Source organism: Lutra lutra, chromosome 1 (genome assembly GCF_902655055.1).
Source record: "Lutra lutra chromosome 1, mLutLut1.2, whole genome shotgun sequence".
Taxonomy (NCBI): domain Eukaryota; kingdom Metazoa; phylum Chordata; class Mammalia; order Carnivora; family Mustelidae; genus Lutra; species Lutra lutra.
The window spans coordinates 104878354-104903155 of NC_062278.1; the positions used below are offsets into that span (position 1 = coordinate 104878354).

At 38.0% G+C, this 24802-nt stretch overlaps 1 pseudogene; it reads left to right on the plus strand.

Annotated features, from left to right (window-relative positions):
- Positions 1 to 295: 295 nt before the first annotated feature.
- LOC125100770 (60S ribosomal protein L32-like) lies at positions 296 to 698 on the plus strand (annotated as a pseudogene).
- Positions 699 to 24802: the final 24104 nt, after the last annotated feature.

Here is a 24802-nt window from a genome sequence, read left to right on the forward strand (position 1 = left end):
TATCAAAGTAGAATTAAAAAGTAAAGGCTGTGAGGTGCCTGGGCAGCTCAGCCCATTAAGCATTTGCCTTCAGCTCAGGTCATGATCTCAGGAGCCTGGGATGGAGCCCCGCATTGAGCCCCACATCAGGCTCCATGCTCAGCAGGGAGTCTGCTTCTCCCTCTGCCTTTGCTCATGCTCTCCATCTCTCTCTCAAATAAATAAATAAAATCTTTAAAAAATAAATAAATAAAGGCTTCTTTGTCTCTTCCTCAGTGATGCCTGTGGAGGCAGCAGCCATTTTCTACTCAGCATCATGGCCACCCTCAGACCTCTCATGAAGCCCAAGATCACTAAAAAGAGGACCAAGAAGTTAACAGGAACCAGGCAGCCCGATATGTCAAAATTAGGCACAACTGGTGGAAACCCAGAGACACTGACAATAGGCTACACAGAAGATTCAAGGGCCAGATCTTGATGCCCAACATCGGTTAGAGGAACAATAAGAAAACAAAGCACATGGTACCCAGTGGCTTCTTGAAGTTCATAGTCCACAACATCAAGGAGGTTGAAGTGCTCCTGATGTGCAACAAATCTTGTCATGCAGAGATTGCTCACAATGTCTCCTCCAAGAATCAGCCACTGTGGAAACAGCAGTCCAGCTGGCCCTCAGAGTCACAAATCCCAATGCCAGGCTGCACAGTAAAGAAAATGAATAGACAGAGAGCTTATGTGTCCATTGTATTTCTGTTAATAAAACCATAAAACTATATAAAAAGGTTTTTTTATATATAAAAACAATATAATGAAAAAAACAGCTATTGAATACACTTTAATTCAATATCAAAAAGAAAGAAATCCAGAAGAAATATAAAATTATACATTAAAAATGGGACACTGGAGTTTTGAGAAAATGGTGGAATAGGAGGATCCTGAGCTCACCTTGTTTCACAGACACACAAAGATTAATGCTACATCTATGCAACTAACTCTGAAAACAATCTGGTGACTGGCAGAACAGACTTTCCACAGTTACCCATAGAGAAAAGGGCACATGTTAAAGGGTAGGAGGGGCAGAGACCCAGTTGGGAATGAAACCACTCCCACCACCATGTGACCAATGACAAATGGAAGGGACATCACAAGCATGGAGAAGTGCTAAGGCACCCCTGACACTGGGGACCCCTACTGGGAAGAAAATCTCCAAAACACCTGGTTTGAAAATCAGTGGGACTTAACTCCTAGAAAGCAGGAGGGCAATAGGAAACTGAGTTCCCATCCTTAAAGAGCCAATATACTAAATAACTTGGCCCAGACACAGCAAAGAAGCAGTAGTTTTAAAATTACCTGGGGTATATGTAAAGGAGATTTCTGAATAATCATAGAACATGTGCAGAAGGGAAAGTGATCTGCAAGACATTTCTCTGCGAACAGAAGTGTTCACAGGCACCATTTCTCTTCTGCTTACCACCCTACTCCCCAACCTAAATGGCTGGAAACTTCTGGGAATGAGTGCTAACGCTCTCCATCTTCTTTGCTAGCACCTCATGCCCCATCCTGGCACTCCCCTGAAGACCCAACCTGTCAAATTTACCTGATTTGGTAGGCATCTCTCTCCAAATTGACTCCTGCTCTGCTACACCAAGCAGGCAGCCCCAGCCAGAACTAGTACCACCCAAAGGTTAAAAAAAAAAAAAAAATTAAAGCTTTTTAATATAAGATCAGGAAAAAGAAAAGGATGTCCACTCTCACCACTTTTATTCGACAGAGTACTGGAAGTCCTAGCTGTAGTGACCAGAAAAGAGAAAAAAAGAAAAAGCATCCAAACTGGTAAAAAATAAAACCCTCTATTTGCAGATGACAAGATACTGTATACAGAAAACCCAAAAGATTCAGCTAACTTTAGAACTGATAAATGAATTCAGTAAAGTTGCAGGATACAAAATTAATATACAGAAATCTGTGGAATTTCTATAGACTAATAATGAAGTAGCAAAAATTAAAGTTAAGAAAACAAGCCCATTTATAACTGCCACCAAAAAGAATAAAATATCTAGGAATATCTTATACACTAACAATGAAAACACAGAGGGAAATTAGAGAATCGATTCCATTTACTATAGCACCAAGAACCATAAGATACCTGGGAATAAACCTAACCAAAGAGGTAAAGGATCTGTACTTGAGGAACAACAGAACACTCATGAAAGAAATCAAAGAAGACACAAAAAGATGGAAGACCATTCCATGCTCATGGATCAGAAGAATAAACATTGTTAAAATGTCTTTACTGCCTAGAGCAATCTATACTTTTAATGCCATTCAGATCAAAATTCCACCGGTATTTTTCAAAGAGCTGAAGCAAATAATCCTAAAATTTGTATGGAATCAAAAAAGACCCCAAATTGCTAAGGAAATGTTGAAATACAAAAACAAAACTGGGAGCCTCATGTTGCCTGATTACAAGCTTTACTACAAAGCTGTGATCACCAAGACAGCATGGTACTGGCATAAAAACAGACACATAGACCAGTGGAACGGAGTAGAAAGCCCAGATATGGGCCCTCAACTCTATGGTCAAATAATCTTCAACAAAGCAGGAAAAAATATACAGTGGAAAAAAGACAGCCTCTTCAGTAAATTGTGCTGGGAAAATTAGACAGCTATATGTAGAAGAATAAAACTCGATCATTCTCTTACACCATACACAAAGATAAACTCAAAATGGATAAAAGACCTCAACATGAGGCAGAAATCCATCAGAATCATAGAGGAGAACATAAGCAGTAACTTCTTCGATATCAGCCACAGCAACTTCTGTCAAGATATGTCTCCAAAGGCAAAGGAAACAAAAACAAAAATGAATTTTTGGGACTTCATCAAGATCAAAACCTTCTGCACAGCAAAGGAAACAGTCAACAAAACAAAGAGGCAACCCATGGAATGGGAGAAGATATTTGCAAATGACAGTATAGACAAAAGGCTGATATCCAGAATCTATAAAGAACTCCTCAAACTCAACACACACAAAACAGATAATCATGTCAAAAAATGGGCAGAAGACATGAACAGACACTTCTCCAATGAAGACATACAAATGGCTATCAGACACATGAAAAAATGTTCATCATCACTAGCCATCAGGGAGATTCAAATCAAAACCACATTGAGATACCACCTTACATCAGTTAGAATGGCCAAAATTAACAAGACAGGAAACAACGTGTGTTGGAAAGGATGTGGAGAAAGGGGAACCCTCTGACACTGTTGGTGGGAATTCAAGTTGGTGCAGCCACTTTGGAAAACAGTGTGGAGATTCCTCAAGAAATTAAAAATAGAGCTTCCCTATGACCCTGCAATTGCACTACTGGGTATTTACCCCAAAGATACAGATGTAGTGAAAAGAAGGGCTAATGTTCATAGCAGCAATGGCCACGGTCGCCAAACTGTGGAAAGAACCAAGATGCCCTTCAATGGATGAATGGATAAGGAAGATGTGGTCCATATACACTATGGAGTATTATGCCTCCATCAGAAAGGATGAATACCCAACTTTTGTATCAACATGGATGGGACTGGAAGAGATTATGCTCAGTGAAGTAAGTCAAGCAGAGAGAGTCAATTATCATATGATTTCACTTATTTGTGGAGTATAAGAAATAACACGGAGGACACGGGGAGTGGAGAGGAGAAGGGAGTTGAGGGAAATTGGAGGGGGAGATGAACCATGAGAGACTATGGACTCTGAAAAACAATCTGAGGGTTTTGAAGGGGCAGGGGGGATGGGGAAGTTGGGTGATCCTGGTGGTGGGTATTATGGAGGGCACATTTTGCATGGAGCACTGGGTTTGGTGTGTAAACAATGAAATCTGGCACACTGAAAAGAAATTTTAAAAAAATTTTTTAAAAATCTAGGAATAAATTTTATCAAGGGAGTGAAAAACCTACACCCTAAAAATATAAAATCATACACTCATGAAGAAACTGAACAAAAATGAAAAGATTGCCAGCTTATGGACTGGAAGAACAAATACCATTTAAATACCATTAAAATGACTACCTAAAGCAAGATTCAATGAAATTCCTATCAAAATACCAACAGCATTTTTCACAAAACTAGAACAATCAATCCTAAAATTCGTATGGAACAAAAGACTCTGAATAGCCAAAGCAATCCTGAGAAAAAATAACAAAGCTGGGGGTATCACATTCCAGATTTTAAGATTTTAAGGGGAGTCTCCTTGGATCTGCCTCTTGTGGCGTACCTGCTCCCAGAGCAGTGACCCGACTGTGCTTTGGATGACAGTTTAAGGTAATCCAGATCTGAGACTCCCCTACCTCCTCTTGGAGGAGCAATGCAGCAGGAATCTGCTGGGTTTGGAAACTCCAAACAGGGCCGTGAGTCAGAGACAGAAATGCTCAGTCACAGGCCAGGTGAGCACAGAGTGCAGCTGGAGACCAGGGAGATGGGAGGGATTGACTGCTTTTCTCTGAGGGCACCCTGAGAAATGGGACCCTGAGCTCTCAGCATCTCCAGGCTGGAGGCCATTTTAGACCCAAAGACACCTCCAGATTTAAATTGAGGGGGTGGAAAACAGTTTGCCATGCTAACGGACATCAAAAGAAAGCTGGGGTGGCAATCCTTATATCAGATAAATTAGATTTTAAGCCAAAGACTACAATAAGAGATGAAGGAGCACACTATGTCATACTTAAATGGTCTAACAAGAAGAGCTAACAATTTTAAATATTTATGCCCCTAAAACGGGAGCAGCCAATTGTATAAACCAATTAATAACAAATCAAAGGAACACAATGACAATAATACAATTAGAGTAGGGAAGTTTAACACTCCCCTCACTGAAATGGACAGATCATCGAAGCAAAAGATCAACAAAGAAATAAAGGCCTTAAATGGCACACTGGACCAGATGGACATCACAGATATATTCAGAATATTCCATCCCAAAGAACAGAATACATATTCTTCTCTAGTGCACAAGGAAAATTCTCCAGAATAGATCATATCCTCGGTCACAAATCAGGGCTCAACTGGTACTAAAAGACTGGGACCATTCCTCGCATATTTTCAGACCACAATGCTCTAAAGCTAGAACTCAATCACAAGAGGACAGTTGGAAAGAGCTCAAATACATGGAGGCTAAAGAGCATCCTACTAAAGAATGAATGGGTCAACCAGGAAATTAAAGAATTTTAAAAATTCATGGAAACAAATGATAATGAAAACACAACTAGTCAAAATCTTTGGGATACAGCAAAGGCAGTCCTACGAGTAAATAGCAATACATAGCAATACAAGCCTTTCTCAAGAAACAAGAAAGTCTCAAGTATACAACCTAACCCTACACCTAAAGGAGCTGGAGAAAGAACAGCAAAGAAAGCCTAAACCCAGCAGGAGAAATCATAAAGATCACACAGAAATCAAAGAAATAGAAACCAAAAGAACAGTGGAACAGATCAACAAAAGGAGGAGCTGATACTTTGAAAGAATTAATAAGATTGATAAAACCCTGGCCAGATTTATCAAAAAGAACAAAGGACCCAAATAAATAAATCATGAATGAAAGAGGAGAGGTCACGACCAACACCAAAGAAATACAAACAGTTATAAGAACATATTATGAGGGGCGCCTGGGTGGCTCAGTGGGTTAAAGCCTCTGCCTTCGGCTCGGGTCATGATCCCAGGGTCCTGGGATTGAGCCCCGCATCGGGCTCTCTGCTCAGCAGGGAGCCTGCTTCCTCCTCTCTCTCTGCCTGCCTCTCTGCCTACTTGTGATCTCTGTCTGTCAAATAAATAAATAAAATCTTTAAAAAAAAAAACATATTATGAGCACCGATACATCAGCAAATTTGACAATCTGGAAGAAGTGGATGCATTCTTAGAGACATAAACTACCACAACTGAACTGGGATGAAATAGAAAACCTGAACAGACCCATAACCAGTAAGGAGATTGAAGCAGTCATCAGAAATCTCCCAACAAACAAGAGCCCAGGGATAGACGGCTTCCCAGGGGAATTTTACCAAGCACTGAAAGAAGAATTAATTCCTAGTCTCATGAAACTGTTTCAAAAAAATAGAAATGGAAGGAAAATTTCCAAACTCATTTTATGAGGCCAGCATCAAAACCGGACAAAGAACCCATCAAGAAGAATTACAGACCAATATCCTTGATGAACACAGATGCAAAATCCTCACCAAAATACTAGCCAGTAGGATCCAACAGTACATTAGAAGGATTATTCACCACGACCAAGTGGGACTTATTTGGGCTGCAAGGTTGGTTCAACATCCGCAAATCAGTGTGATACAATACTTTAGTAAAAGACAGAACAAGAACCAAATGATACTCTCAATAGATGCTGAAAAAGCATTTGACAAAGTACAGCATTCTTTCTTGATCAAAACTCTTCACAGTGTAGGGATAGAGGGTACATACCTCAACACCATCAAAGCCATCTATGAAAAACCCACAGCAAATATCATTCTCAATGGGGAAAAACTGAGAGCTTTCCTCTAAGGTCAGGAACATGGCAGGGATGTCCACTATCACCACTGTTATTCAACATAGTACTAGAAGTCCTAGCCTCAGCAATCAAACAACAAAAAGAAATAAAAGGCATCCAAATCACAAAGAAGAAGTCAAACTCTCACTCTTTGCAGATGATATGATGATACTTTATGTAGAAAACCCAAAAGACTCCACTCCAAAACTGCTAGAACTCATACAGGAATTCAGTAAAGTCTCAGCATATAAAATCAAAGCACAGAAATCAGTGGCATTTCTATACACCAACAGCAAGACAGAAGAAAGAGAAATTAAGGAGTTGATCCCATTTACAAGTGCACCCAAAACCATAAGATACCTTGGAATAAACGTAACCAAAGAAGCCAAGAATCTGTACTCAGAAAACTGTAAAGTACTCATGAAAGAAATTGAGGAAGACACAAAGAAAGGAAAAAACAATCCATGCTCATGGATTGGAAGAACAAATATTGTGAAAATGTCTATGCTAGCTAGAGTTATCTACACAATGAATGTAATCCCTATCAAAATACCATCAATTTTTTTCAAAGAAATGGGGCAAATAATCCTAAAATTTATATGGAACCAGAAAACACCCCGAATAGCCAAAGGAATGTTGAAAAAGAAAGCCAAAGTTGGTGGCATCACAATTCCAGACTTCAAGCTCTATTACAAAGCTCTAATCATCAAGACACTATGGTACTAGCACAAAAACAGACAAATTGATCAATGGAACAATAGAAAGAGCCCCAAAATTGACCCTCAACTCTATGGTCAACTAATCTTCAATAAAGCAGCAAAGAATGTGAATGGAAAAGAGACAGTCTCTTCAACAAATGGTGTTGGGAAAACTGGACAGCCACATGCAGAAGAATGACTGGACCACTTCCTTATACTACACACAAAAATAGTCTCAAAATGGATGAAAGACCTCAATGTGAGACAGGAATCCATCAAAATCCTTGACGAGAACACAGGCAGCAACCTCTTCAACCTCATCCACAGCAACTTCTTCCTAGAAACATCCCAAAGGCAAGGGAAGCAAGGGCAAAAATGAACTATTGGGACCTCATCAATATCAAAAGCTTTTGCACAGCAAAGGAAACAGTCAACAAAACCAAAGACAACTGACAGAATGGGAGAAGATATTTGCAAATGACATATCAGATAAAGGGCTAGTATCCAAAATCTCTAAATAATTTATCAAACTCAACACCCAAAGGACAAACAATCCAATCAAGAAGTGGGCAGAAGACATGAACAGACATTTCTGCAAAGAATACATCCAAATTGCCAATAGACACCTGAAAAGGTGCTCAACATCACTCAGCATCAGGGAAATACAAATCAAAACCACAATGAGATACCACCTCACACCAGGCAGAATGGCTAAAATTAACAAGTCAGGATAAGACAGATGTTGGCCAGTATGCGGAGAAAGAGGAACCCTCCTACACTGTTGGTGGGAATGCAAGCTGGTGCAGCCACTCTGGAAAACATTATGGAGGTTCCTCAAAAAATGAAAATAGAGCTACCCTATGACCCAGCAATTGCACTATTGAATATTTACCCTAAAGATACAAACGTAGTGATCCAAAGGGGCATGTGTACCCGAATGTTTATAGCAGCAATGTCCACAATAGCTAAACTATGGAAAGAATCTAGATGTCCATCAACAAATGAATGGATAAAGAAGATGTGGTGTGTATACACATACACACACACACACACACACACACACACACACACAATGGAATACTATGCAGCCATCAAAAGAAAAGAAATCTTGCCATTTGCAACGATGCGGATGGAACTAGAGGGTATTATGCTGAGCAAAGTAAGTCAATCAGAAAAAGACAATTATCATATGATCTCTCTGATATGAGGAATTTGAGAGGCAGAGCCGGGTGTTGTGGGGTGTAGGGAAGGAAAAATGAAACAAGATGAGATCGGGAGGGAGACAAACCATAAGAGACTCTTAATCTCATGAAACAAACTGAGGGTTGCTGGGGGGAGTGGGGGTAGGGAGAGGATGGTTGGGTTATGGACATTGGAGAGAGTATGTGTTATGATGCATGCTGTGAAATGTATAAGCCTGATGGTTCACAGTCCTGTACTCCTGGTGAAAATAATACACTATATGTTAATAAAAATAATTTTAGTTCCAGTTACAAAATAAATTAAGCCATGGAGATGAAAGTTACAGCACATAGAATATAGTCAATAATATTGTATGTTGGCAGTAACTGCCCCTATTATGGCGAGCACTGAGTAATGTACAGAATTGTTTAATCAATATGTTATCCATCTGAAACAAATTCACCATATATGTTAGTTATACTTTAATAATTTTTAAAGTAATAAATAAATAAAAGTGGGACACTGACTTAACTTCTTGGCCACTGATTAGGGAGCCCTTCTCTTTAGGTCAGAAATTAGTCAATCTTTTTTTGTATAAAGCAGTGCAGGAAAATTTCAAAACTCCCAAAAAGACATCAGTCAGTATAGTTTTTCAAAAAAATTCTTTTTATCTTCTAATCAAAACAATATTAAGGAGGAATTAATTATTACCCTCAGTGTTTTCTCAGCCCTTTTTTGTGAGGCACCTTTTCTTTTATTGTTTCAAATTTCCTAACAGTGATGAATTCCTACCCACATCTAACTGTAGGAGAAGAGGATGAATAAAGCTTTGTCCCATTATTGATTCATTTGAGTTGAGGTGATCTGCTTCCCTGTTTCACATCAAACATGATTGTTAGTGACAATATCTAAATGTAACTTTTCTGGTCCCATTTGGGGCACTGAAATGCATATTCCACTTTCTCCCAACAAATATTTCAAAATAGAAAGCATGACAAAATCCTGTTATATATAGGGCAAGAGATGAAGAAATCTGAGGAACACATCAAGTCCTTGTTACCTTTCCTGTTTTGTTCATAACCTATCTCTTGAGAAGGAAATACCCCAAATCTTGTGTATAGTAGCTCCATATCCATTTGGTCCCCAAATAAAGGAGTAGTCCCTTGACAAACAGCCAATAAAGCCTGGCCTCAGCAACATGATATTCTATGACTTCTCTGGCATGACACTAAAGAGCTGAAGTTAAGAAAAACGATATGTATTCACAGAAGAAAAAAAATGTGATATGTTGAATCTATGAAAAAGAGCTGAGTAAAATTATAATAAATGATAAAATATTCCTGAAGTCCTGTGATAGTAAAGTTATTCACTTGTTTATTCATTCAATAAATGTTTACAAGAATCTATTATATGTAAGGTATTATATTGATACAAATAATTAACATTGCTATTTCAGGTATCACACTGATATTTTATGTACCTCATCTCAAAATTGTTATGAATTAGGTATTATTATCATCCCAATTCTCCAGAAGAAAAATTTAAAGTTAGAAAGATTAAATAACTTGCTCAAGATCATAAGTGGCAGTGATGGGATTTGAATTTATATCTATTTTCTTTTAACCATTAGAACCAGTTAAAAACATTTAGCTTTCTTGTTTACTGTTTCCTGTCTTACACAAGACTTCATTAAGTAATATTCTTATCAGAGATATTTCCCAAATAGCTTACTAAATCTCTCTTACTAAAGTAAATGTTGTATTTGTTGGACTTCTGAGTCTTGCCTTTCACTACTAAAAACAAACCAAAATTGTAGTGTCCAGTGGGTTTATACTTCTCTGACCATATAGGACTCAAAAACTGCCAAATGCAATTTATGTATGGTAACCACTGTTAATAATCAATGACAATACAAGAATCGTTAAGTGGCTTAATTGATGGTATATTAAATCTTAGAGGGCAGGAGAAACTAAGAAATTCACATTAACGTAAGGACAGAGATCTAAAAATGCAGTGAAAATTATCCAAGGAGGCATTCCAGCTTTGCCATTAATTAATTCTGTAACTTCAGTGAACTCATTTAACCCCAGGTTAAAAATCAAATAATCCTTGATTTTTGCCTTTCACTCCAAAACCTATCAGCAAGTCCTCTTAGGTCCGTCATTAAAACAAAGCCAGAATCTAACCATTTCTCACTACTCTACTGCTTTTCACATGATGCATCTTCATCCACATCCTCACCTGAAATATTGCAATTATCTCCTAATTGACCTCCTTTGCTTTTACATTTACCCTTTCACAGTCTAAACTCCACATGTGAGTAATCATTTTTTAAAAATGGAACAGATCACATGAGCCTTCTACTTAAAACCTTTCTGAAATCTAAACTCCTTACTAAGGCCTAACTTCACATGATCTGGCCCCAACTACCTCTCCCATCTCATCTTTCCCCACCCTCCCCAACTTACTTCACTAACTTTCTGGCTGTTTCTCAAATATGCAAACTCATTCCTACCCAGACCCTATTCACCGGTATTTCCCTTTGCCTGGAATGCTCTTCCCAAAGACATTTATATGATTAGCATCTTCACATCATTCAAATCCATGACTAACTGTATCTTCCACAAAGAGCAACACCTGACCACCCTATCTAAAACAATTCAACCCTTCATACCCCCCTCTGCATTTCTCCTCACAGCATTTGCCATTGCCCCAAATCACATTTGTAACTTAGCTGATGATAACCTTTTTGAGGGCAGAGACCTAGGGTGTCTTGTTAACTAATTTATCTTCAGTGCCTAGGCAGCACCAGCCATAATAGTAAATATTCAATAAATATTAAAACAAATGAATTATCCTCCAAGCTCCATCATTTTACAACACTGTGATACTCACAGGATCAGTAGAGTAGACTGACATGCAGACTCTGTCAGATTCTGAATAGACTGGTAACTTCACCACCCATCTATCTTCAGGCACATTGCTTGGATTTGCTGCCCATAATGGCACTTTTCTTTCCAAATGCAGGTAGATGCTCCTATATGCCCTCTATGGTGCTGCTCTTGACCTCTATCCTCCTTTCCCCAGGATGGTCAGAAAAGATTTTCACTGTGTTTTTTTTCCTTTGAGATGGGTATACTTCCTCAGGTACTTGTTATACATTTTGCTATCTCAGTAAAACTTCCTGAAGTCTTAGAACTTCTGTGATGATGGTCTGTATTTTTTTCCTACCAAAATATAACTGTTATATATTTGCTGAGTGAGAGTTAATTCATTATCAATAAATACTAAAATATTTACTGCATTAAAATTCCATGCCATGTGAAGATATAGAAATGAAAGCTGCCTCCTGCTTCTGCTCCTGACAATCTCTGGAAATTTTCTAGACTGCCCTGAGAATTCTTTTTTTTTTTTTTTTAATGTGACTTGCTCAACAGTCTTTTGTGCTCCAAATATTGTTTATTTATCATTACAAATGATAAGTTTCTGGCTAAGACTGATGTTTATCAGCTCAGATGGAAACGTTGGAATAATTAATAATATCATTTATTTTTAAAAACCTATAGTTAGGTGGCATGCATAATGTATTAAAAGGAAAAGTTGCAGCTTCCTGCATTATGAGAAATCAAAGAGGTCAAAGATAGCTAATACACAAAAGCTGAAAAAGAAGCCCTTGTTTCTAGTGATAGTTCAAGAAAGTATCTTAGAAGATCCCATTCACATGTCCCAAAAGCTTTAATTCTCACTTAAACATCTATGGAAGTAACAACTACCCAGTGATTTAAAAGACCATAAAATAGATACAGCCCATTTTCTTTCCATTAAATACCCCACTGCAAATTCTACAATTTCACTTTCATATGTTCAGGAAACAATAAAACTAAAAATTTCTAAACTGGCTGATTCCTCAGTTCAACCATAGAAGCTGAAACAAGTTGGTTCTTTCTCAATATCCAAAATAATATTAAGAGCAACAATCTTTTTCTATGTACTTACCAGAACTGTGAATTTAATTCTCTAAGAAAGATATGCAGTTGTGCCCTCTGCAAACCTTCTACTGAGATTAGATCTACACATTTTAAATTCTATTTGGACAATAGACTACAGTTTCCGTGCCTCTGTCATTAAAATAAACCCAATATAAACTGTAATCACAATGAACCAAGGAATTAAGGTGAGAAACTTAGTAATTCATACAAAAGACAAGTTAGATTCCCTGCTGTCAGCTTCAAAGGTTATAGGTAATAAACTAAAAACTACAAGCAAATTGAGACAAAGGAAGAGAATATAACTCTTAAGACTGACTTAGGTCATTTGATCACTTTATCATATCTCTCCCAGATGACAAAATAGAGACTTGAAATGTTGATATCCTAACCAGACATAATATTAAAAATATTTTACAACATCTTGATACCAGTACTGACCTAGTAAAACAGACTTGAACTTCACAAAGAGGAATTACAGCCCTTTTGGTCTTTGAGGACCCTTTTGTGGCAGGCATCAACCATTTAGTGGCTGATTTAGGGGAAGTGTGGTGGGTTCTGTGGAAGGTCTAGGGCCAACGCAGTGAGGACGATGATAGGGCCACTCAAAATGTTTGTAGTAGAAGCTCTTTACCAACCAGTAAAATAGTATTTCAGTACTTTTAATACCTGGAAGAGCCATACAATGAATGCCAAGTGAACATTACTTGAGTTTTGAGTATCATGAGTTTTGAGTGACTGAGGAAAGGAGAAAGGAAGGGAAGGGAGGAGCAATGAACATATCAGTCCCTCTAAAATATTTTTTTTTACTTTGCTATTTCTCCTCCCTTAGTGAGATCCTACTCATCCAACAGAATTCAAATGTCATTTGTAAAGTCAAATTCCTCGCTCTCGCTCTTAACACAAAGTCTCCATCCGCCTTGTTTTCATTCTCCCCTCACTGTAATTTTATGTGTATATTTGTTCTATAGTTATTTGTTTAATGTCTCCTTCTCTCTTTAGACTCTAGGTCCCAAGAGATCTTAAGACTTGTTTTTTGGCTCATCATTTTCTAACAAACAGAAAAAAATACTTGATGCACATTAAATATTTTTTGAATAAACAACAGCAATGTTTAAAATGCTACATACCATATAAGGTAAAATGAAACAGCAATTATCCATAGTTGCCTCACAGTGAGGGAGAAAATCATGCATCTAAAAAAAAAAAGATGTTAATTATAATATCTAACATTAATCGAGTTCCTACTAAAAACATCCAGTGTGCTAAGTGTTTCAAATACTACCTTTTTAATTTTCCCAAAACCCTATGAGGTAAGCACTATTTTCAATGTCCCCATTTTGTAGATAAGGAAATTAAGGCTTAGAGGAATAAGTTGTTAAAATTCCAGAGATAGTAAATGATAGAACAAGGATCTGAAGCCAGGCCTATTGAGCACCAGAAGCTGAATTCAGTCTCCACATATTCTGCTTCTTCATGTTTAATCCCTCTCACATATGCCCCCTTCGTTTGGAGTGGATGAGCTGGCAGCATTTTGTACTTCTATAAAGATTGGATTAAGTATGCATAAGAACCAAAGCAATACATTATAAGAGGAAAGATAACAAGGAAAAAAACTGCTGCAGATATATTCTGGTATCTATTCACTGAGCAGATGGTGTACTTCTGAGAAATACCGGGATATATGAAAGAAAACAGTTAGGCAACTGATGTTTATGTGGGTGTGGATTTCTGGCTACAGCAGATGCCTGTTGCTTCCTGACATCTGCCATATTCCACTCTAAGTACCAAAAAAACATACAACTGACAAAGTTGCATAGATTGTAGCTTTGCACGTTAGTAAGTTGTACTTACTGGTCTTATAAGGCATCATCCAACCAAGAAGTCAAAAGCTAAAATTGATCTCTCAGATACCATAGCACAATAGAAAAAACACAGACTTTAGAATCCAACAAGCCTGATTTTAACTCAACACCAAAACAAAGAAACAAAACAACCAAAAAACAATTAAAAATTGGCAGAGGACCTGAATAGATATTTTTCCAAAGAAGACATCCAGATGGCCAACAGACACATGAAAAGATGCTCAACATCGCTAATCATCAGGGAAATATAAATCAAATCCACAATGAGATGTCACTTTATGCTTGTCAGAATGGCTAGAATGAAAAAGACAAGAAATAACAAGTGTTGGTGAGGACATGGAGAAAAAAGAACATCTTGCACTGTTGGTGGAAATGTACATTGGTGCGGCTACTATGGAAAACAATACGTTCTTCAAAAAATTAAAAAATAAAAATATCACATGATCTAGCAACCCCTCCTACTGGGTATTTACCAAAAGAAAATGACAACAGCAATTTGAAAGGATATATGCACCCCTATGTTTATTGCAGCATTAATCACAATAGTCAAGGTAGGGAAGCAACCTAAGTGTCCACTGATAGATGACTAGATAAAGATGTTGAATGAATATTACTCAATCACAAAAAGAATGAGATCTTGTCATCTGCAGAAATATGGATGGAACTAAAGGGTATTGTGCTAAGTGAAATAAGTCAGACAGAGAAAAACCAATACCATATGATTGCACTTATATGTGGAACCTACAAAACAAAATGAATGAATGAACAAAAGCAGAAACAGACCCATAAACACAAAGAACAAACTGGTAGTTGGCAGAGGGAAGGTGAAGGGGATACAGAGGTACAGGCTTCTAGTTATGAATACATCATGGGAATAAAAGGTACAGCATAAGGATTATGGTCAAGGATATTGTAATAGTGTTGTATGATGACAGACAGACAGTTTTGAGCATAGCATAACTTACAGAGTTGTCCAACTGCTGTACATCTGTACTGTACATCTGAAACGAATATAACATTGAGTGCCAACTATACTTCAATTTAAAAATTTTTAATTAAAAAAAATCCCAAGTTTATAATCTTGGGCCTGCCATTTACATTCTGTGTACTCTTGAACAATGTTTTTTTAACCTCACAGAGCTTAAGTTTCTTTTTAATAAAATGATGCAGTATTGCCTAACCTGGTTGCTATAGGATTCAAATAGAAATAAAATGCCTTACAAACAGTAGCCACTTAATAAATGTATCCAAATATCCCAACCAAACCGGAAGTTTGGCACAGTTGATATGATGATTACTTTAATGTGTCAACTTAGGAGGTATTTTTGGATGAGATTAACATTTAAATGGGTCAATCTTGAGTAAACAGATTACTTACGAGGGTGGGCCTCATGCAATTAGCTGAAGGGCTAAACAGAATAAAAAGAGCAACCATCCTGACCAAGAGGGAATTCTCTAGCAGACTGCCTTCAGACTTCATCAGCACCACTGACTCTCCTGGGTTTTCAGCTTGCTAGTCCACACTGCAAAAGTCAATTCCTTCTTGCAGACACACACACACACACACGCACGCACACACACACACATATTTATGTATGTATACACACATCCTATTACATACACATCCTATCTTCTCAATTTATACTTGTATGTGTATACACACACACACACAGGCCTATCCTATTGGTTCTATTTCTCTGGAGAATCCTGACTAAATGTTCTTCAATTCTCTGATGAAACAGAATAATAAATTTTAGATCTAAATAAATACTCGATCTGGAGAGATGGAAGATAGAATTGGGCCCATGGAAAAAGCAGGTCTTGAAACTGAAGAAGAAATACCAAGTCAAGCCTAAAATATCCATCAGCCTAAAGACAATCTCAGTTTGGGGCAATCACTTAAGAAAAGGCTCAGAGAAAGTGAATAAAAGTGTAGGGAGTGGGTCTGCCAACAGAGAATCTAAGAAGTAAATTCTAGGAATGCGCTATGGGATAAATCTGATGATTGCCCCTCTTGTAGTATAAGAGTTCCAAAAATCAATTTGTGTTCAATTAAGGCTCAGAAGAAGAAGGGGGATGGCTGAAACAATGGCCCATTGGGTGGTAAAACCAAAGGGTTAATCTAGGACAGGGCTCTCTAATTAGCAAAATTTGGAGGTTTCCTTATAGGTCAACTCTCAGAGAAAGTCCGGGATCTCAGAAAGATCCTTACCACGCAGGCTCACCTAGCCAGAGACCATAGGCCTGAGTATGTTTATGAGAAAGCAACAAGACCCAAGTCTCCTAAATAAACAAAATCTCAGAGTAGGCTTCCTGATGTCTTGAGTAAAGTCACAGGGAAAATCTCTAATAAAATTCAGATCACTGAGATGATGCCTCTGCCAAAACCTTTGCTTCATTCAGAACCATACATTTTTGCTGAAACTGACTAATCAACAATCCATGCAGTCAAATTTGTTCCATTTGTGATTCAGCATATCAAATTTTTTTTAAGTCACTCTTACTTTGGACCAACACCAAAGTATTGGCTGTACTATATACATTAACCCATTATTAGGCAGTTGTAAACAAGAATGTATAGTCAAGGTTTCCAGAGAAACAGAACCAATTGTGTGTGTGTGTTTGTGTGCGCGCGTGCGTGCGTGTGTGCATGTGTATACATGCACACACAGAGAGAGACAGATGGTGGGAGGAAGGGAGAAAGGACATGCTCATGTGATTATGGAGGCTGAGAAGTCCCATGAACTACCATCTGCAAGCTGGAGATCTGAGACAGCTAGAGGTTTAATTCAGTTCAAGACCAAAGGTCTAAGAACCAATGGAGCCAATGGTATAAGTCTTAGTCCAAGGGCATGAAAGATCAATGTCCCAGCTCAAGTAATCAACAGAAAGGGCATATTCTCCCTTCCTCTGCCTTTTTGTTAATTCAGGCCATTCTCAATAAACTGGGGCACCTGGGTGGCTCAGTTGGCTGGTTAAGCATCTGACTCTTGATTTCAGCTCAGGTCATGACTTCAGGGTTGTGAGATTGAGCCCTATGTCAGGCTTTGCACTGGGTATACCACCTGCTTAAGATTCTCTTTCTCCCTTTCCCTCTGCCCACCCCCCACCCCCACCCCAACTCCTGCTCATGCACATGCACTCTCTCTCTCTAAAAAAAACAAATAAATAGGTTAGATGATGCCATCCACACTGGAGAGGGCAAACTGATTCATTCACTGAACCATTCAAATTCTAATCTCATCCATAAACATCCCCACAAACACACCCAGAAATAATGTTTAGTCAAATGTCGTGGCATCTCATGATCCAATCAGGTTGACACATAAAATAAACCATCAGGAAGAATTTGGGTCATTATTCTGGGGATCTTATTTCTAAGTCCTATCGAGAAAAGTTGTAAAGTTGAGGACTGGTGATGCTGCTAATAGGGGTGGTCACTCAAACTGTTACAGTCTAGGCCAGGGGCTGGCAAACTACTCCTGTAAAGGGCCATATGGTAACATTTTAGGTTTTGCACATCATAAGGTCTCAGTTACTAAATTCTGCCTTTGTAGTACAAAAGCAGCCGTGGACAACACGTAAATGAAAAAGTATAGTTGTGTCCCAATTAACTATTATGGACTCTGAAAATTGAATATTATATAACTCCCACATATCACAAAAGATTAATTTTCTGTATATTTATTTTTCAACCATTTAAAAATATAAAAACCACCTTTAGCTCATAGGCCATACAAAAATGGGTTACTCGCGGTCTAGGCTGATAGTTCTTAAACTGTGGTTTTTGGTACTTTGGGAGATTCCATCCTCCTAATGGTATCTGACTCAAAATTTTGAGTTCCTTCCTTGGTTGTTATGGACTAGATAAATGACATGAAATGCCCTAAACATATTGCTATGTACATGTAAGATTACTAATTAGTAATCTACTAAATGATTTTTTAAGCATTACTCAATTTTAATCATTAAAAAACTAAAACTGATCCAGTACTAGAATTTCTCCCACCTCTTAGCCTTTTTAGCTTTCACAAAGATTACATGGTTTGGACCCAAATTACCTCACAGACATTATATGCCATCATAATCTTAACTTCTATTCCTTACAACTTACTATTATTGTAATTAGTTTAAAATCTGTCATTCCCAGTAGACTATAAGCTCTGTAAGATAAATAAATAAAATCTTTTTAAAAAAATTATCAGTTCAGTTTGTTGATGGTTATTTGTTTACACTACTGTTTATAATGACTTCATGTATTTTAGGATATAATTTCGCATTGACAGTTCTTTGAGACAGCATGAAATACGGCTCTGAGTCATTCACACTTCTATTATTAAAAGTTATATGAAATTCACTCCTGGGGTGAGGGGTGAAGGATAGAGGGGGAGGTTAATGCTTTATTTTTACCTCCAAATTCTTACTTCATTGGGAAGTGGTCAAGAGGTTTAAGAACCATTGTATTTGCAAGAGATGCTTTGTGAACCCTAGAGATGTGTATCTGTTAGTTGACACCCTTTGGTTTAGGAGTGATGGGCATTTAATTCATGCTTCTTCTCTACCCCAAAACTAGACTTTCATCCTGCTAAGCCTCACCTCAGCTTCACTTGGGGTGATGCAACCTGTACTAGCTGTTTCTAAGGCAAGACAGGAAAAAGAAAGAATCCTCCCAACTCAAGACAATGCTTCCAAGTCATTAGCTCTCTGTGTGTTTTGTTTTTACAAACATGCAAGTACAAAATGGAGCTCCAGGGATGACGGTGCAAACCTCCACGTCTTAAAAGCAGGCTTATGTGAAAATGAGCAAAACTTCCTTTAAAAATGTCAGGACTACTGATCTGTACTCAACAGCCTCGGATATAGTTTTGGTCTAATTAACCTCAGTATTTCTAGCACTTAATCAAGAAAGAGCCAATTCCAACGGTTCTTATTTTAAACTATTTCACTAAGGGCAACACAAAGGTAATTTAGGTAAAAACAAAAGTTAAACAAAACAAGGGAAAGGAATGTTAATTACTTTAGGGAAATGTATAAACTCCCTCTTTATTGAATGCTCTATGGTTATTTGTTCTAATTGCCCTTTAGTGAGTATTTATTGTGCACATTCACAAGCTGCTCATTAGAATTGCTGATTTGATAAGAGGAAAACTGCAAAACTACCAATAAGTTCACCAGATAGAGAGAATCTTGTAACCCTTTATGTCCTTAACTCCTTCAGCAACCTCTGCACAAAGTTTTCAAAGAATCTAAAGACACAGTTCTGCCAAACCCCACCCTGATACTCTGATAAGTACTCAGAATTTAACCTGCAAGTTTTACACAGATTGACCCAATTTGGTAAAATTGAAAGAGGTGGCTAAATTACACTGTAACAAGTCCTTGAAAAGAGATCATCGTGTCAAGCTGTGATGTCTAGTTATCTCAAAAAAACTTAAGCTGTTTTTGTAAGTGTGGAAGTGTTTGTAAAGGAGAGAGCTGCTGTTGCTCTTCCTTCCTTTCCTTTTTTTCTTTCTTTTGAGAAATATTATAATACTGACAAAAGAAAAACTCTGTTTTGCCTTCCATCTTTGGCCTAGTTGATAGAAGTGAACATCTCCCAAAGGGGTCTTCCTCTTGTCACCATCTATCCAGATCCTACCTGGTTCCAGCTGAAGCCCTCCCCCATCCCACTTCTGCCTGAGTCAGCTTCTGAATGCATCGGCCCTTATTGATTCTAAAGCAGCCTGGTCTCTGATGCTCACTCTCTCTCTCTCTTACTTCTTGGTTCCTTTGCTTTTATTGAACTGTTCCTCTTCTCCATAATCAAGAGGGCTAGAAGAGAGCTTTATTTCCTTTCCAAGCAGGAGGAGGGGGGCTATGAGAAGCTATTCATAGGGTACTGTGAGAACACCAACACAGATCGGGGGAGTTAGGAAAGACTGCCCAGAGAAGACACCCAAAAGCAACATTCTGTCATTCCTAGGCCACTGCTTAACCCAATGATCCAGCAAAGGCTCTGGTTCTCTTCATTTTCTTTCTGCCTACCCTTCCTTACAACTTTCTCTTTGAAAGTACTTCTACTTTATACTCAGTCCTTTTGGTTCTTCTTCATTGATAAGACTTCCTTTCCTTCTTCCTTGTAGGGGCAGAAAGCTGATCTAGAAACAAGTCTGCTATAGATTTAATGGACACTCTGATGTATTTTTATTTTTCTCATACACTTCTGTATTATGTATGCCCTAGTGCTGTTGCATATGGATAGGTTCCAGGTCACTGGTTGGCAAACCTATACTCCAGTTCTGGAGTGATATTTCACTTGCAGACTTCACTGTCTACTGAGCAAGTATGTTATTTGTGTCAGAACAGAAGATAAATAAATGATAATGCAGCAGACGTTCCACCCAGGGATTTTTGTGTTCCGTAAGCAAGTGTAATAGTATACCCACTTTTTGAGTAGTGTCTGAGGATGGAGAAATTTTACGTATCCAAAAAGCATAGAAATGAACTTTCAAAAATGAACAAACTATCTCACAAGGGAAATCTAGATTTTAAAAAGGTACTTTGCAGAAATGTCTGTTCATGTCCTCTGCCCATTTCTTGATTGGATTATTTGTTCTTTGGGTGTTGAGTTTGCTAAGTTCTTTATAGATTTTGGACACTAGCCCTTTATCTGATATGTCATTTGCAAATATCTTCTCTCATTCTGTCAGTTGTCTTTTGGTTTTGTTCACTGTTTCCTTTGCTGTGCAAAAGCTTTTGATCTTGATAAAATCCCCAAAGTTCATTTTTGCCCTTGCTTCCCTTGCCTTTGGTGATGTTCCTAGGAAGATGTTGCTGCGGCTGAGGTCGAAGAGGTTGCTGCCTGTGTTCTCCTCGAGGATTTTGATGGATTCCTTTCTCACATTGAGATCCTTCACCCATTTTGAGTCTATTTTCGTGTGTGGTGTAAGGAAATGATCCAATTTCATTTTTCTGCATGTGGCTGTCCAATTTTCCCAATACCATTTATTGAAGAGGCTGTCTTTTGGCCAACAGACACATGAAAAAGTGCTCCATATCACTCAGCATCAGGGAAATACAAATCAAAACCACCATGAGATATCACCTCACACCAGTCAGAATAGCTAAAATTAACAAGTCAGGAAATGACAGATGCTGGCGAGGATGCGGAGAAAGGGGAACCCTCCTACACTGTTGGTGGGAATGCAAGCTGGTGCAACCACTCTGGAAAACAGCATGGAGGTTCCTCAAAATGTTGAAAATAGAACTACCCTATGACCCTGCAATTGCACTGCTGGGTATTTACCCTAAAGATACAAACGTAGTGATCCGAAGGGGCACGTGCACCCGAATGTTTATAGCAGCAATGTCTACAATAGCCAAACTATGGAAAGAACCTAGATGTCCATCTACAGATGAATGGATAAAGAAGATGTGGTATATATACACAATGGAATACTATGCAGCCATCAAAAGAAATGAAATCTTGCCATTTGCGATGACGTGGATGGAACTAGAGGGTATCATGCTTAGCGAAATAAGTCAATCGGAGAAAGACAACTATCATATGATCTCCCTGATATGAGGGAGAGGAGATGCAACATGGGGGGTCAAGGGGGTAGGAGAAGAGTAAATGAAACAAGATGGGATTGGGAGGGAGACAAACCATAAGTGACTCTTAATCTCACAAAACAAACTGAGGGTTGATGGGGGGAGGGGGTTGGGAGAGGGGGGTGGGGTTATGGAAATTGGGGAGGGTATGTGCTATGGTGAGTGCTGTGAAGTGTGTAAACCTGGCGATTCGCAGACCTGTACCCCTGGGGATAAAAATATATGTTTATAAAGCTGTAAAAAAAAAAAAAAAAGAAAAAAGAAAGGATGAATACCCAAATTTTGTAGCAACATGGACGGGACTGGAAGAGATTATGCTGAGTGAAATAAGTCAAGCAGAGAGAGTCAATTATCATATGGTTTCACTTATTTGTGGAGCATAACAAATAGCATGGAGGACAAGGGGAGATGGAGAGGAGAAGGGAGTTGAGGGAAATTGGAAGGGGAGGTGAACCATGAGAGACTATGGACTCTGAAAAACGATCTGAGAATTTTGAAGGGGTGGGGGGTGGGAGGTTAGGGGCACCAGGTGGTGGGTATTGTAGAGGGCACGGATTGCATGGAGCACTGGGTGTGGTGCAAAAATAATGAATACTGTTATGCTGAAAAAATAAAAAATTAATAAAAAAAATAAAATAAAAATAAAAAGGTACTGTTCTTATATAGTCACAGTCAGAGGCAGCATTCTTTATTTGGAGGTAAAAAGTTAAACATAGACATACAGACAGAAAAGACACAATGAAAGCACAGTATAGACATTAAAAGAGTTGAAAAGAAGAGATATGAGCCTTATTACTCAAACGACACTGACTATGAAATATCTTGCCGTCAGAATGTTCTGAAATGTTCTTTATAGGACTAATTTTGGGGCTGTGAAAAAGGCTGTATGTACATTAAGGCTTTTGCATCATTGACAATATTTTTAACTATTTAATACTTTGTTACTTTGGAATAATTATCTAGGAAATGGCCATCATCACTCTCCACCCCACCCCTTGGTGTTTCATACCCATGCCATATACACAAGTACTCTGGGTTCAGAAAGCAACAACTATGTGAGCAATATCCATCTGTGTGACACCAGAGACAAAAAAATGAATATGAGGGACATTACAAAGGAAGAACTGATTATGAAAGAAGAGCCTTTAGTTCTTCCTGACTTCAAGGATAGGAGAGGTTTAGGAGAGATTTAAGAGTCCTACTTAAATCACAGGTTTCAAGCTGGGTAATAAGAGAATCATGATGCCACCAACAGAAAAGAGCTGATTTTGAAAGCAAAATGATGTGTTTCAAGAGATAATGAAATTTTCAAATTGATGACAGGATGAGATGCCCAAATAGAAATGTCTAGCAGACAACCACAGATACAATACTGCAGCTAAAAAGAAGGGACAGCCCGGGAGATGGTGATTTGTTTACTTTCATTTATGCAATAGTTATGGCAATATAATGGATGAAACATCGGAAGGGAAAGAGTGAAGAAAGACAATCAGAACATATGGCTCCAGACCTTTAAGGTAAGGAAAAGAACAGGAGAACAGGAGAATTTCAGCTGTGTGAAGCACAAGACAAAAGACCAGTGAAAATGGAGACAAAGAAAAAAAATTAGGTTTATAAATTTGGAAGCTATTAATATTCTTCAGGAGAGCTAGATTTTAGGATAATGAGGAAGTCAGAAAGAGTAGTGATATCTGCACTGGCCAACAGAAATAAAATGTGGACCACATATGCAACTTAAAATTTTCTAGTAGAAAATTTTTCTAGAACTATATTTTGTTTAACCCAAAATTTCAATTTGCAATTTAACAGAAAAATTATTGAGAATTTTACATTCTTTTATCTTTTGTCATCTTATGGATTTAATGTATATTTTACATTTGTAGCACATCTCAATTTGGTCGCTACATTTCAAGTATTTATGAGCCACACATAAATAGTGGCTTCCTCATTGAATAACTCTGAAAACAGAAAGTAAACACATCCCATGAAACATGGTAAAGACAGGAATGGGTCTTGGAAGCCAGTAACCAATGTTAAAAGTGGGGGATAAAGTAGACTAAATGGATTATCTGAAGCTTGGATGAGAAATGGGGGGACAGTGGCAGATACAGGTCTTAGAAATGACATTAGGGAGCAACGACTAGACCTCTGTTGGCAGTTCAATACACTAGGAGGAGAATGAGAAATGAGGATAAGGCCACTGTAAATGGGTTAAGAGGAAGGTAGTCCAACACAGAGAGTCATATTTGAGTTATGTTGAAAGAAATATTTTGAGTAAAAACAGTGTGGAAATAAATGAAGATCAACCAAATTAACTAGCAAAGGCTATTTAATTTAAAGCTTGCTATAGCAAAGAAGTTAGCCATTATTACTCGCATTTTGGCAGACACTCAAACACAGAGGAGTGGAAAAGTTTTATAGTGGAAAAAAGGAAAGGCTTCACATATGCCTTGAAAGGAGGCTGTTGGCATGGGAAAGCCATATGCTATCTAACTACAAATGGGACATCCTATGTGACTGGTTATGGGTACATATTTAGCTCCTCTAGTTTGGTCATAAACTGGAAACAGGGAAAATTTAGGAAATTATTTATTTTTTATTAATCAAGTCCTGGCCATTTGGGGCAGATTGTAATAGAGGTTATTTTTGGTTTTCTTGATTGTTACCAGAGACAGCAACCTGACTTCCTGTAAGTCTGATTTATAGCAAGCTGTCTTTCTTGGGTGCTTATTGTAGATAATGGGTTAGTTTCCTACATAGGTTGCTGCAAATTATGGATCAGAATTCTATTCATATATATGGTCTGGCCATTGTCCATTTATATATCCAGTTTCTCAGTAGCTTTGCCTCTATTATTCATTGGAATACTGTCCTTTTGAATTTAGTATAGCTCAGGAAGGTCATATGTTGGAGTCAAAAGACCTGGGTCATAATCTCTATTCTTTCATTAATTAGTAATATTCCTAAACTCATCA